The sequence below is a fragment of the Anomalospiza imberbis genome, chromosome 1, assembly GCF_031753505.1.
Source record: "Anomalospiza imberbis isolate Cuckoo-Finch-1a 21T00152 chromosome 1, ASM3175350v1, whole genome shotgun sequence".
Taxonomy (NCBI): Eukaryota; Metazoa; Chordata; class Aves; order Passeriformes; family Viduidae; genus Anomalospiza; species Anomalospiza imberbis.
This window is the reverse complement of record NC_089681.1, coordinates 49495551-49509590: the sequence shown is the minus strand read 5'-3', so window position 1 is coordinate 49509590 and position 14040 is coordinate 49495551. Positions and strand designations below refer to the sequence as shown.

The window sequence follows — 14040 nt, the reverse complement described above, 5'->3', positions numbered from 1 at the left end:
CTCAGCAGAATAAGATGAAGGAATACTGGGTGCCCTGTTGTCCATAACACCATGTTGAGAATTGACCGCTGCCACAATATTTCATATATGTGTGCTAAACAATGATAAAAAAAGACCACCCGTTGCAAACTAACATGACTCCATTAAAGGAGTTGTTTCTATTTGCACTGCAATCACATGCACTTCTCCCAGACCCTTTGTTGTCTCCCCCTCTGCACATTAAGTTTGGTACATACATGTCTTTTGAAGAACTGGCAAAAAACTAACTTTGCCAGATATTGCTGATGTGGAGAGGAAGCATCACTCCATCTTCAGACAACTGCCTCTCCAGCAGGCATGAAAAAGTGTCAGGAACTTTTACAGGGTGGCATTCTGGCCAATGCCTATGCAGATGCACAAGAACAAAGTATTTTTTATCAAAGCCAAAATGTATGTAATTGAAATTGTCAATTACCATCATTAATTTTCAAAAAACCCTAGTGTGTTTGTCAAACAACCTAAGTGTGGTAATTGGGAACATGTGACATTAATCATGGGTGCAGGATTAGGCATACGCACCTGGTCTAGGCTTCCTTTTTCTCACTTCCAGCATGACATTAACTAATCTGGGGCCTGAGGCATTGTCAGCTTCTGACACTGAAGTGTACTGGCTGTATCAGCATCATCTGGAATAATCTTTTACATCTAATTTTATTCTTCTGAAAAGTCTATTATTATTATTATTGGAGCATGACAATATGCTTCTTAGGAGAGAGAAAAAAGCCCAGAGAAATTATTAATTCAAGCTGTCAGCTATATCTAGCTCATTCATATTGTTATGAAAAACATTTCACTTGTAAAATAAATCTGGTGCATGTTTGCTTTTTGATAAAGTATCAGGAACAAGTAGGTATCTTTCTACTGAGGCAATTTGTAGAAATTTTGCAAAATCCAAATTAGCATACATCTTCCTAAAATTGCAGTAAGTTACAAAATTACGGTTTTTCATCAAAAAAGGAAAGTGTTGCATTTCTCAAATTAGATTAAGTGAAAATAAATTCACATTGCAAAAGTGGTAATGGCATCAAATAATTTGATAGAACAAGGCCTGCTAATGCCTTGTGTGCTGCTGATGCACGTCATGTGCCAGTCAGCTTTCCACTTATCCTTTAGCTGCTTTGCTGATCCTTATCAGTTTGTCTGTTTAAAATGTGTTTTATAAAATACTTTTAATTTCATATACTTTTAATTCATCTTTACTCTCACTGTAGATTTCCTATTTAACTCCACTGAATTAATATTTTAATTCTTGTTGAAGATGAAGGCAACTGGCATGTCTTCTCCTGGAGTTGTATTTACACTGATTTCTCTGGTGCAGTCCCTGATGTCTTCCCACAATAATCAAGACTGAGCTGTTTGCCATGCTTCACAGAAGTGGTTAGTTAATGAAGATTTGTTTGGGGACAAGCTGAAGCTAATGGCATAGCTCATTTCCTCAATAAAAACTGCTGTTTAGTAAACTGTATCTGATGACTTCATGACACTCATGTCAGTCACCATTTTTCCTAGGACAATTATTCTGATTTTTACAGATAATGACTCTCCAACCATTCTTTAATACTGTTTTAGAGAAAACTAATGATGTGTCCATAATCAATCTAGTCTCATAGATTTTTATCTTCCATCTTTTGCTGCCAATGAAAAATGTAGATATCTTCTAGGTTGTCAGCCATCAACACCCCTCCAGAAGTCAGACTACAGACTCTTCAGACAGTATTCAGATGCCCATCATTTAAATAGTCATATTTTATATCTGCCAAAAGTATTATTGCATAATGTTACCACTGTGCAACATTCCCCACTGTGCACATGCATATTAATCACTCATGGCTGTAACAGTCATTTCCTCTAAATTTTGCCTATATTTTAATTTTTTGGTTTCCCCCATTTGTACCCTTCTGGTTAGCTTGAAGAAGAACTCTCTTTCAATTGCCAGTCCAATGTGTTGTTGGACAAACAGGGCAGCTCCAGCAGACTAGTGTCATCCCTGTCAGAGGAAAGGGAATGGGTTACAAGCAGGAAGTGAAGAGGAGATGACAGTGTTTCACCTCTGGCAACTTGAGAGATTTTTCTGGGTCCCTACTAGGAAATCAAATTTCCTTTTTCCTTTTTTTTTTTTTTCTTTTTTGTGTTTTAATTAGTAGAATTATAGTGAGGCCATCTCAGCAGACTGGATATGGTGGCTTGTAGAAATACAGCAGTTAAGGTCACCCACCCAGTCATGAACTATGAAACCATCATGTTTGCAACTTCTGAAATGGAAGAAATGGGGATAACTAGCACAGACTGCATTTAAAGAAAGATCATTGCTAATCTGTAAGCATACAATACTAGTGTTTTTTTCCTAGTTCTTTTTAACTGTATATAATTATCTTTCAGACAAGCTGTCCTTTTTCACAGCTACTTTCTTTTGTTTCCTTTTCCTCTGATTCTATTTCATGTTGCTAGTTTTAATAATTATCTAACTGTTTCTGATTTTTGGAAAGGAGAAGCACTGAGGTGGATTCCACTTGTGCAGCTGGGCTTGCAGTCCCTCTGTCATCAAACTCAGCTGTTGGCCCATGGCACCTCTCACCATTTCGTTGTTGCAGTTTCACTGCACTCAGTAACATCAAGGGCAATCCTCCACTTCTTGCTAAGCTATATATCCTATGCTGTGTAAATAAATCTTCTGTATCTTTTCTGAATTCTTATTTCATCTTATTAGCACCATTTCCACTTGCGTAAGGCAGCAAGGAAAAAGCTCCAAACCATGTGTTCCTTGCAAAAACAGAAATTTGCAATCACAGAAGTCCTGTTGTATTAGTAAAAACATGAGAATTTGAGTCACAGCAATGTGAGGAGGCAGAGTTCAGGTCAGGCTGGCAATAAACCATCACAAAGATGCTGCCTTTCCCTAGCATTTGAGGTGAGGCTATCCTGCATTGCATATGTGAAATTCAGTGCCTTAACTTCTTAAAATGAAATTTTCTGTTAAACAAAAGTTAGCTGGCTATTGGAGAAGTGCTGGTAAGGCAATCCCAATACCCCTTTCCACTGTCTAACCTTTAGGGGAAAAAATGACCAGTGTTAGAGAACTTGGTCAGCCGCATCTCCATTTTTCTTAACATGATCTTCATTTTACATGGACTAAATTGAAAGAGCAGATTATGCAAGAATGTTTCTTCTGGCCACTTGAGGGTTTTAACAGCAGAATAATAACTAGTTCCCCATCCTGCATATAATTATGGCAAATTCTGCTGAGAGGATCAATTTTCTCCAGTCTCCATTCTCCCTTAATCTAATCATATTCAGCAGGAAGCTTTGCCAGTAATCTGGCTGGCTCAGTTCCGCTTTGTGATAGTTCTTTTACAAAAATCTCTTCTTGTACAAGTTGTTACAAATACAGTACAATTACAGTATACTGTGTTCTTCCAACTTACAGATTTTAAAATGTAACATTTATGGTGAAAGCAAGACCTATGGTTCATTCAGATGCATGAACTTTGTGGCACAGGGTCAAGTTTTTTAATAACTGGATTTGCACGTGTTGATTTATTTCATTTGATGCTTTCAGGGAACCCTCCTCTTACTAATGGGTCGGAATTGGTCATAAGGATCTGCTCCAGCACAAGATACAAAACTCTTAACTAGGTTAGATATAAATACAGTTCCTTTTACAAGAATTAGATTGCTAATAACAGCAGTAGTTTGAATTAAGTGTAGTAGTTCTGATATCCAAAAAGTTATGGGCTAATCCCTTTTTTCTTTCAATGTACCCTAACTGAAATGTTAAAAACTCTTACTACACACTGAAGGCAAAACTATTTCCACAGCCAAAATGAAATTTCCCCTAAAATAAACATATCCTAGATAATCCTCTTTGTATATCAGAAGTAAGCCCATTAACCTCATGTCTTTTGAAGCTGAGCAGCTGAGGATATCTGTGAAATCACAACAAAATTGTGCAGGTGTGCTTAGCGCTAGCACACTCCTCAATGGCCTGAGTGCCTGACAGGCTGCCATGTGTGACCGTGCCATGCTGGAGCTCACAGCAGCCAAGGCACAGCTCTGGACTTCACAGGTGCAGACAGTGCTGAGGACAGACAGTTCCAAGGAGTGAAGTTCACCTGAACTGCAGCACAACATGAACTGCGCCAGGATGCCCTTTGTCTTTCACTTTTCTGGAAGTCATGCAACTGCCTTGATACTATCACCCCTTCGTGTGCGAAAATGAAAACTGTTCTCACAATGTTTAGAAAAACACGAATAGTGGAATGCTTGGAAAATCACAATGAGCCAGCACTGTTGAAAGTGAAACAGAGGATGTTATTGGCTGCACCTCCTGCTTCTAAGGAGACTGACATCTGATCCTGGAAAGAAGGAATGTGAAATGACGTTTTTGATTTGGAAGGCTATTAAAATACTTCAACAGGTGCTCTACCTGATATGTGCCTGTTCTAGTGCAGAGTTTTGCAAATTTGGTATTAACGATGCTTATTTTCTTGAAAGCTGTTGTTGTGCCTCAGTTTTGTGAATTTTTAATTTCTCAGCTTTATTCAATCTTGAAAGATTTCTAAACGGATTTTCCTGTCTACATTCCTTGCATCAACAACGTGCATTACTTCCACCCCTAATTTAGTGAACAAATTGGTGCCAGGCAGAAAGTTGCAGTATGAATCCACATTTCCCTGAAGGTTACCTGCTTGTGCTTTTGACAAAGGATCATCTCAAACAGTAAATGGAAGAAATGAGAACTTTCTTGGAAGTAACTGCAAATGTGGGTCACAGCTTTCCAGCAGACCAGTGATGAAAATGAGATGTGGCTGCTTCCTTGTCTGACCCAATTGTTCTTCATTAGCATCAGCAATAAGCCCTACTAAGCATTGCTGCAGCTCTCTGGCCTTTTAAATTCACACAGAGAAAGATCACTTTTGTGAGGCCTGAGAACAGTTGGTTTTACTTATGCATATATGATCATGTGGGAACAAAGGGAATCACTTAAAGCAAAGAGCTAATAATTTCTTCCAGAGATTTTCACTTAATGTATGGATGTCTGATTCCCTTAAAATCTTGTTTGTTGCAGGCATTACTTCCTAATAAAGAGACTACAGCAGAATGTAAGCACTTGCTGTCTTTCATGGTCATCTTTAAAAGAGAAAGATAATGCATAACGTGTTCAACAAGATATTTTTCTTCCCGAAACGAAAGCTTTCTCACTTGCTGAGGTTGGGAAAAAACTCTCAAGTACCAGACCATGGTGATGTACTTCGTTTTTTAAAAAAAATTTGGAAAAAAGATGTTTAACTCCAGGGCCAAGTGTTTGCCTGATACAACTCACTTGGGGAGCTGCAAAAGCAAGTATCAGGAAGACAAAGCAATCACCCCATAGGATACCTTTAAACTGCTTGTTGACTCTTGAGACAGACAAGGAGACAGAATGGCATTTTTGTGAGCCTAAAACTAAAAATTAAGGACGGTAGTGACAGACAAGGCAAGACGACTTAGGTGGCAAGCCACAGCAGGAACAGTGTTAAACTGTGGTCTCTAAGAGGACCAGCCATGATCACAGGGAGATTCAGCTGGGACCAGCTGGGAGAGAACCTCAAGTCTGTTATGTTTTGAGGTAGATCATTTTCATCCTATTCCTTATAGTAAATAAGGTCTTTCCCAAAAAGACCCAGAGCTTTTAAACTTGAAAAGATAAATTTTACTAAACTTTTACCTGAAGCAGTTGGTTTTTAAAATATAGGAAATTCAAAGTAACTCAACAAGATGGGATAGAAATTAATAAGACTGGAGAACATTTTGATGAAGAAGCTGTGATTGAAAACTGCTCAGGAAAGCAGACAAAAGCTGCCCTGTGGAGCTGGATTGTTCCCTGCATTTGACACAAAGCTTCTGTGTGGTGTTAAACAAGCAACTGTGATTCTGTATCAGAGCGACACAGAATCACAGATTGGGCTGGAAGGGACCTTTAAAGATCAGCTAGTTCCAACCCCCTGCCATGGGCAGGAGTATGTCTGCCTGCTTTGAACTTGTTTCATAGGTTTCTGGCTGGAGATGCTTATTTGGTTGGTTAATTGCTGAGATAGAAGTGAAGTCACAGGGAGCTCTCCTTTGCATGTAGGAGGTGATCACCTCCTGTACCCAATCTCTACTGAATTAGAGGCCATTTTGAGAAGAAATAGCCAAATGGGCTGAGTTATGGATTGTAAAAGCTGTGGGGTTTTTTTACATGTTGAGTACAGGGCATATATTGAGAGCATCCTCAAGGAAAATTTATGTATTATGTGCAGATAGATGGCTATATTGATTATACAGAAAAATATATAATATGGACTTCATAACTAATCTTCTGTCCTCTGCTTCAATTTCATTTAAATTGTAGCTTATGCCTCTCTGTGTGTGGTTTTCTTTGGGACCTTCAGTGTTTGGATTTTGTAACAATTTGTGTTAAAAATGAGACTCTAAGTCATTTCCACTGTGGTATGGAGTTTCTTTGTAGGCAGAAGGTGCAAATGCTATTGTACCTGACTAGCTCTCAGAGAGGTCCCCCAGTTTTTCCAGCATCCAGTGTTGGTACATGTAGAGCACTTTTTATGCTCTCTTTGCAGTATTTAATGGTATACAGATTTAACCAATCATCCTAATAAAAATTTCAAATATAAAAAAGCTATTCTTTAACAGAAATGCAGAGACAGAAAAAGGCTGGAATAAAGTTGATCCCATAAGCTGTTAACATTTTTACACTGAGTTGCAAGCCTTATCACACAAAAATTCACTAGAACACAGTGTAAACAAGGTTAAAAATCAAGTATTTTGGGAAAGGTAGAAGTAGTGATAAGTAATGTTTAAAAGAAAGACTTCAACTTTGCTGCTTCAAACATGTTTGCCATTTCAAAGAGCTTCCAGCTTTAGCTTTAATACCCTCTCAAAATGTTTCCTCTTTAAATTTGGCTCTACCCCCAGAAATAATTTCCTTCTTGAAACTGAAAACAGCAGTGACAGCTCTTCTGCATGTTAAGACGTCACTGCTTAAAATCTGATATCGCATATCCCTGCAGGCTCAGAAACTGGAGCTTTATATTGCTGCAGAAGGTTGATCTCCAGCTGCCTAATTATTCTGTGCAGCTGCTTCTTTCAAATCCTGTAAGAGCCTGATGTATCAAAGTTGAAATTATCAATTTATGCCATGAAAAGCTTTCATAAGTCTTATATATATATATTTGGTTTTATGATTTCAAATTGATCCATAGAGAGTTGAGTATGTAGCAACTGTACAAGAAATTCTTTGAAAACTGAAATTCAATTTTTTTGCTTTTGTTTTTCTTGTAATATGTCTTCATTCAGGAAAGATGCAGTTTCAGAAGACTTGAGCCAGTGAAAACTTACACACCCTGACATTCACTGAGTGTCTTTTGATAGTATAGTGTAATACAATACCGTGTTGGCTACAAAATGTTTCTTGCACAGCTGTCCGTTGCATTCATTTACTTGATTTCAGTAATAATGAAAAATAGCCTGTCCAAAGTAGTGTTTCATAACACGCTGTAAACAATATAATTTGATCTCAACAGCATTAGGATGGTCAATTAAACAGAAAGTTGAGCCACCAGCCACCTGTTAAATCCCTTCACTGCTGCTCCATCACCAAGAAAGCTTGCCCTGTGCTCAAGCTCTCCCAGGGTGTTTTAGAGAAGATGAAAAGCCCAGAAGGTCACCCCAAGGGACTTCTGGGAGCAGAAGGAGACAGGGAGGCTTGGAACCCTCACAGAGGGGCTCGGTCCTGTGGCAAGTCCCGCTAGAGCCAACCAGCTGCGACTACAGAATTGGTGCTACTGCATTTAATATCTGCTGATGTTGTTGAATTTTGACAGATATGACAACACTAATCATGTGTTTGGTGTTAAAAGCTTAGGATTTGACATAGTGATAGACCTGCATATCTTAACTGAAGGTTTTAATGCTACTTTGAAATGGAAAGGAGAACATCCTCATGGATGAGGAAAAGGCCAAGCTAGCTAATACCTTTTTGTCTCAATTTTTGTAAGATCAGTTGTTCTCTAGGTACCCAGCCCCTGAGCTGGAAGACTGTAACACAGAGCAGAGTCAACCCCCATAATCCAAGGGGAAATGGTCGGTGACCTCCTGCGCCACTTAGACACAGGTCCATGGGGCTGGCTGTGATCACCCAAGGGTACTGAGGGAGCTGGTAGAAGGGCTCACCGAGTCACTTTGCATCTTTTATCAGCAGTCATGGCTGGTACACAAGCACTTGTGGTATCATGGTGTTCTACTTTTGATACCCAGTTGGTTCACTTTAACATTCTTCCACATTATAATCAGGACAGAAAGGTGTAGCACCATGTAAGCACCAGGTAGCGTGTCAGCATGGAAAATCTAATAGAGTCACTTTTAAAATTCTGTCATTTTGGTCTTATCCTCTTATATAATGTACAGAGGGATTCTCAGGTCACAAAAAGCATTGACACATCCATAGTAAATAGCAAGGTTCATACACTTTGCTGCAGGTTACCCATGCTGTATTCCAGATTCACTTAATTGCTTCTAAAGTTTTTTTTTTAAGAATGAAATTTAGGATGGCCGTGAGTTTATTTTTGAAAAAATAACTACATAAGTGCCTGTTTCTGCAACCTAAACATAAAAATCTCATGGGAGTTTAAACCATCATATTGATTTAGAAATACCTAGAACATGTGTTGAGTTGGCATTTCTGTGTTTCAGCCATAAATGGAAATGTAGGATTAATGTTGACTGAAAGAAAACTTGCCAAAGGCCACTAAGTAACATTGTTTTGAATGATAAGCAGGTGCTTGATGCTGTGAAGTTTTGCTGAGATTAGGAGTGGAAAAGTTGAAGGGACAGAGTTTCCAAAGCATTTCACTCCCGTGTTTTTCAGTGGTGGGAATCCTAAAAATCCACTGCAGAAAAGAGGTAAACAGCTGATGTCTATGATTCAAAAAACGAAGTCAGACCTTTGCCTGGTATATAGACATACACTTTTATAGGGCAATATGGCTAAACTATTTTATAAGCAACTGATACATTGCTGTAACTTGTAAGGTTTGTCATTCATCTTGTTCTACTGACTGCCTGGAAAAATAATAAGCCAGTTATGCTTATGCTTGTCATGTGTTATCTTAAACTATGACTGATGACTTTTGCTGACATTAATTTTAATATTTTAAGGAGATTTTTTTTTCTTCTGTGGTTAGTTTTACTATTATGCTATTTGTGTCCTCTGTGAATTCTCCAGTTGGGAAGAGTTAATTTTTTTATTACAGAGAGATAATTAAAAAGGACTTTGTAGTTTCCTTTTTCATGTATCACTAGTTGTTTTAGAATTCACTTTACTACAAAATTTCACTAGTTACATAATCCTGTTCTTTGTCTATGCAACCATTCTTCTGTAAAGTGAAAATCTCAGACTCTACCCATACATACATCTAAAGATATTTGCACATGTGATAGTATTAATTTTTTTTTAATTGTTCCAAATTATTCTGAAAATAAACATTTTCAGAATGGACCTCCTTAGTCAGAAATAATGAGGAAAAAAATCCATATGATGATTGCTGAAATTTTATTTCATTACCACTGAAGAAACTAAAGATTCATTTCTCTTCCTCACCAGAATAGTTCCTGATGTGTGTACAGTGTTGTGCATTTATGGTTTCAAATACCCAATTTCTTTACTTTTGTGATATATCTTCATCATTCCATTCCCACTTTTATAAAGCTAATTATGATAATACTCAACATTGACATTGTATTTTTCATGCACAAATGAGAAAAGTAAGGATTATTGGTCCTGTATCACTGATGAAAAAAACTGAAATAAAAATGGAATTGGAGCTTTAATTTTACTCTAGACCTTCTGATCTAATCTTGTGAGTGCTTATAACATTAAGCTTCCCATCTGAATTCCCTTCTTCTCATAGTATTAGCTTATATGCCATGGTTTTAAATTTGCCTCTATTTTAATTCTGTTCATTTAAACTCATTTCAGTTAAGATTTTAAGTTTTTTTTAAATACATACTTAACTCAATAAATTGTTTTTCAATCAACATTAAAAGTGATTTAGGAGTGAACTCATGGATTTTAGAAGTTCAAAAACTGAACAAAGCAACATATTTCAAAATTTAATAGCTATGCTTGTCTAATCAATACACTGCTAACAAAGATTGAGAAAGTGATTACTTAATTAAGCTTTGGCAGATTAGAGTTGTTTGTCATCACCTTGATGAGGACTAAAGAAAGCAAGGATGCTCCCTGTGATAGGTGGACTTTTGATCTTCCTTAGAGAGAGAAATGGAAGAGATGAGGTTCCTTTTTTTATATGCATTGGTACATCTGCATGAAAAATTTTGTTCAGCATCTTCCTAGGGATCTTGTTTGTAACCTTGGTGTTATACCTCACTTTTTTAATGCTTACCAAATTAAACCTGGTTCCTTTTGACAAGTGTTTGCCATCAATGTTTAGAATCTAAATCTTTGTGCAAAGAGTCAAGTTACCTAAGTGTTTTATATATATCTGAAGTTTCTGGATTTCATGTGAGATGGGAAGATTAGCACTTACAGTTGATAAGTTAACTTTATTTCCTAAAAATGGATTAAATTCTTGAGTTTCTTATTTTTTGCAACACAAATGTTTGCACTCATGAGAAAATTCAGCTGACATCGTTTTGGGAAATCAAGGAAGTAAATGGTGAAAACAGCTGTAAGGAAATTAATATTTGGCTAGTTTGCTTGGAGTACAGTGAATTTCTCAGTCAGAGCAGAGTTTCTATCTGCTACAACCATTAATTTTGCTGATTTACTGTAAACATTTGAAATGGCATGAGAGAGCCTAATTTCCTGCCTTTCTTTTAGAAATAGTACTGCCTGATTCCCACATGCAGCCCACTTCAGCTTGGAGTGTTTATTGGTACTATTTAGTGTTCTAGTTAAGCTTGGGTGGCGTGCTTTGAGCTACCACAGTTCAGTGCAAAGAGTGACCTGCAGGGCTGTGAGGCATCCCTGATCATCGAAAGTTGAAAGCTGCTTAGGTTGAGAAACCATCAAGATCCCTTTCCTCAGACTCTCGAATTTGGGAAGCTTGTGTTCTGGTTTGTGATTCGTGAAGTGTAGGTTATAATCTATAGGAAGGAAGTGCAAAATTACCTTGATTTTGTCCAAGAATGAGAGTTTCACAGAACTTCGGGAGCAACTTTAAGCCTCTTGTAGTGACAAGATCAGATAACAAGCACAGTGGAACACTAACTCGTGACGCCAGAGAGCTGTGCTGTTCAGCTGGGGTCTGTGCATCCATCATCCCCAGGGCAGCTGCTGTGAGTCAGCAGCTGACCCAGAGCCCAGGACTGATCCCTCCCTCTGCCTGCTCTGATGGCTCAGGAGAGGGGGGATAACATGTCTGTGTAGGACAGCTCAACACAGAGGGGTAAGGATGGGAGAAGGACCTTCCAACAAGGGCGAAACAGTAAAATGCTCCTAGATATCAGGAGTAGAACCAGGATCTGTCCTGCTGACAGAACAGCAGACCCTAATCTCTGTAAAAAGCAAACCTGGAGAAAATTCTGTGCTTGGTCTTTTAAGGAGTGAGTGAGGCAAAGTGGCTGGGCTTGGACACACACGATGAGGTGGTCTGATCAGCAGGTTGTGCTGTTGTATCATTGGAAGCTGTGCCTCTGCACTCCTCCTAGCTTGCTACAAATTCCTTATGGCAATGTGCACATTTATCAACAAATAAAAATATCTTCTAAGACCTTTTAAAAGATCTTTCTTTTTGAACTCTTAGGCTCATATTCAAAAAGATCTTTTTGAACTCTTAGGCTCATATTCATCATGTCCTGCAATTAAAGCAGTTTATGTCTTTTAGGATATTACATCTGACCTGATGAGACTCCCATTCTAATCATCCCATTTTGTCATTATTAGATCATTTAAATCAACATGCTGATCTGATTAAGTAATTCTAGTCTCAACCTCTACCTCTGATTTAAGGTGGCAATACCTAAAAATATTTAACCTTGCAGTAATGCAACTTTGAATAGCCAGTAGCATGTTTGTAAGTGTCCAGGAGCCAGTGCTAGGGGGCTTGATTATTACTGCTGAGGAGGTGAGAATTTTTCTTTCACTAGCTTGTTTTAACAGTCCAGGAGAACATGTTCTTCAATCATTCTAGACAACTAATCTTCATTTTCTGTTTTATAACCCAAATAAAAATGTCATTTTACTTGTTTCCTGTTAACTCTTCCAAACATCTTGTGCCTCTGCCTTGGCCAAACAAACAGTCCGCACACTGTGGTTCTGTTGGACAGCTAGAAACTGTTTGCTCATTTTGTTGACCCAGTTCCAGCCAAGCAATAAATGTGGAATACAAAAAATTCCAATTGTCTTGGTCAAAGTCAGAAGAATCAGGTTGTCTGTAATATTTAGTTGCCAGTGCCCAGAAAAATGGGTGTGAATACTTTCCAAAAGAAAAGCTTTAAAGAGCATGTGTGATTTTAAGGATTACCATGAGTAAGAGGATTATTATTTGAGAGACAAAGGGAATAAGAGATTACAGCACATTAAAAGAGAGTTGTTTTACATCAAAGGTGTAGGATGGTTACACACTTTGTATAATATAAGGCATTGGCCAGAGAGCCAGACAGTTGGGATTTAGATTGAGCTCTCAAGCTCTTTTAGCTTTTCTGATTCCAGCTCTATATAGCAGTGTCTGAAATATGCAAAGATGTTTGCATTCAGAAGAGAATTAAGCAACAATAATCAGCTTAGAGATTTCTGTTCTGTGATATGCTGAAGAAAAGAGAAAAAATCCAGACATTTAGGTCAAATGTAAAAAGCCTCTGGGCTGTTTGGAGTGAGCATCCAGTTGAATGATCACAGGAAGAAATTTCTATTAAACATCCCATCAAAATAGCCTCTTCTCTTTGGCAAAATGCATAACTCAAACATTTAGTGTCTTTCATCGTGTCTTGAGATTTGTTTCCATCATCTGATCGCAGCTGAAATCTGAAAAAAAATGTGCGTGTGTACTTAAAAATTATTGTGCAATATATATTTAAGACTAAAAGTTTAGATTTTTCTCATAAATTTTAGATTAAGAAAATTTACAATCAGCATTATTATGGCAATAGATCGATATGGTCTAGCCCAAAGGGCAGGAGCTTAATTCTTTTGCATCTCATTTTTCTTCCTCTGCCTGCAGATGTAGTTTGTAACTTACTTGTAGGTCAGATTTGAGCCTCAAAGCTGTGACAGCATTCCTGTAAATATGTTTGCAGCTGAATGACAGTTCCACATTGTCTGTCCCAAGAGCTGAGCACAGCAATTCATTAACTCTGAACTATCATCCAGCCATTTGACATATCCCTATGTGTATCCCAACCCTCTGGGGACTGGATTGGTAAGTTCCAGCATTCATCAAATAAAGCATCCAGACACATTGCAATAAGCCTACTGTTCATGTCATTAAATAAATGCAGGGAGCATGTAAATGAGTCTTTGGCAGCATGAGCCCTCGGCAGCAGTGGAGTTCGGCATTCCACTTTTCCTGATGTAAGGATGCTCCCGGACCTGAGTGCCCCTGGGGCCGGCCCGGTGGAAGCAATGGCCTTTTTTCTGCCCAAAGTGTAAAATGCCATCAGTTAAGGAAAGAATGTTTATAGTTCATAGATCATCTGACAGGGTTTCCTTCCTCTGGCAGGGTTTCCCAGGGCTGTGGCAGAGGCAGTAACAATAGCAGGCAAACACCAGAGGGAGTTATTGTTCTACTGGAGAAAGGAGTGCCTCAAGACACAGTGTTTTAAATAGTGTGAGGTTTCTACCCAACGAAAAATGTTCAGGTGACATGACTCCACAAAATGTAAATGGTGAAACCATTAATTCTAATCATGTTTGAAAGAGTTGGTGTTCTTCAACAGTTTCCAGTGCTGATTCCAATGTACTGCTTCTTTGTACCAAGCAGTTGTGGCATAACACCCACTCACCTT

At 38.2% G+C, this 14040-nt stretch overlaps 1 protein-coding gene across 9 annotated transcripts in view; it reads left to right on the top strand.

Annotated features, from left to right (window-relative positions):
• Positions 1-14040, top strand: part of DLGAP1 (DLG associated protein 1) — a 404716-nt gene that overhangs the window by 324302 nt on the left and 66374 nt on the right. The window lies entirely within an intron of this gene.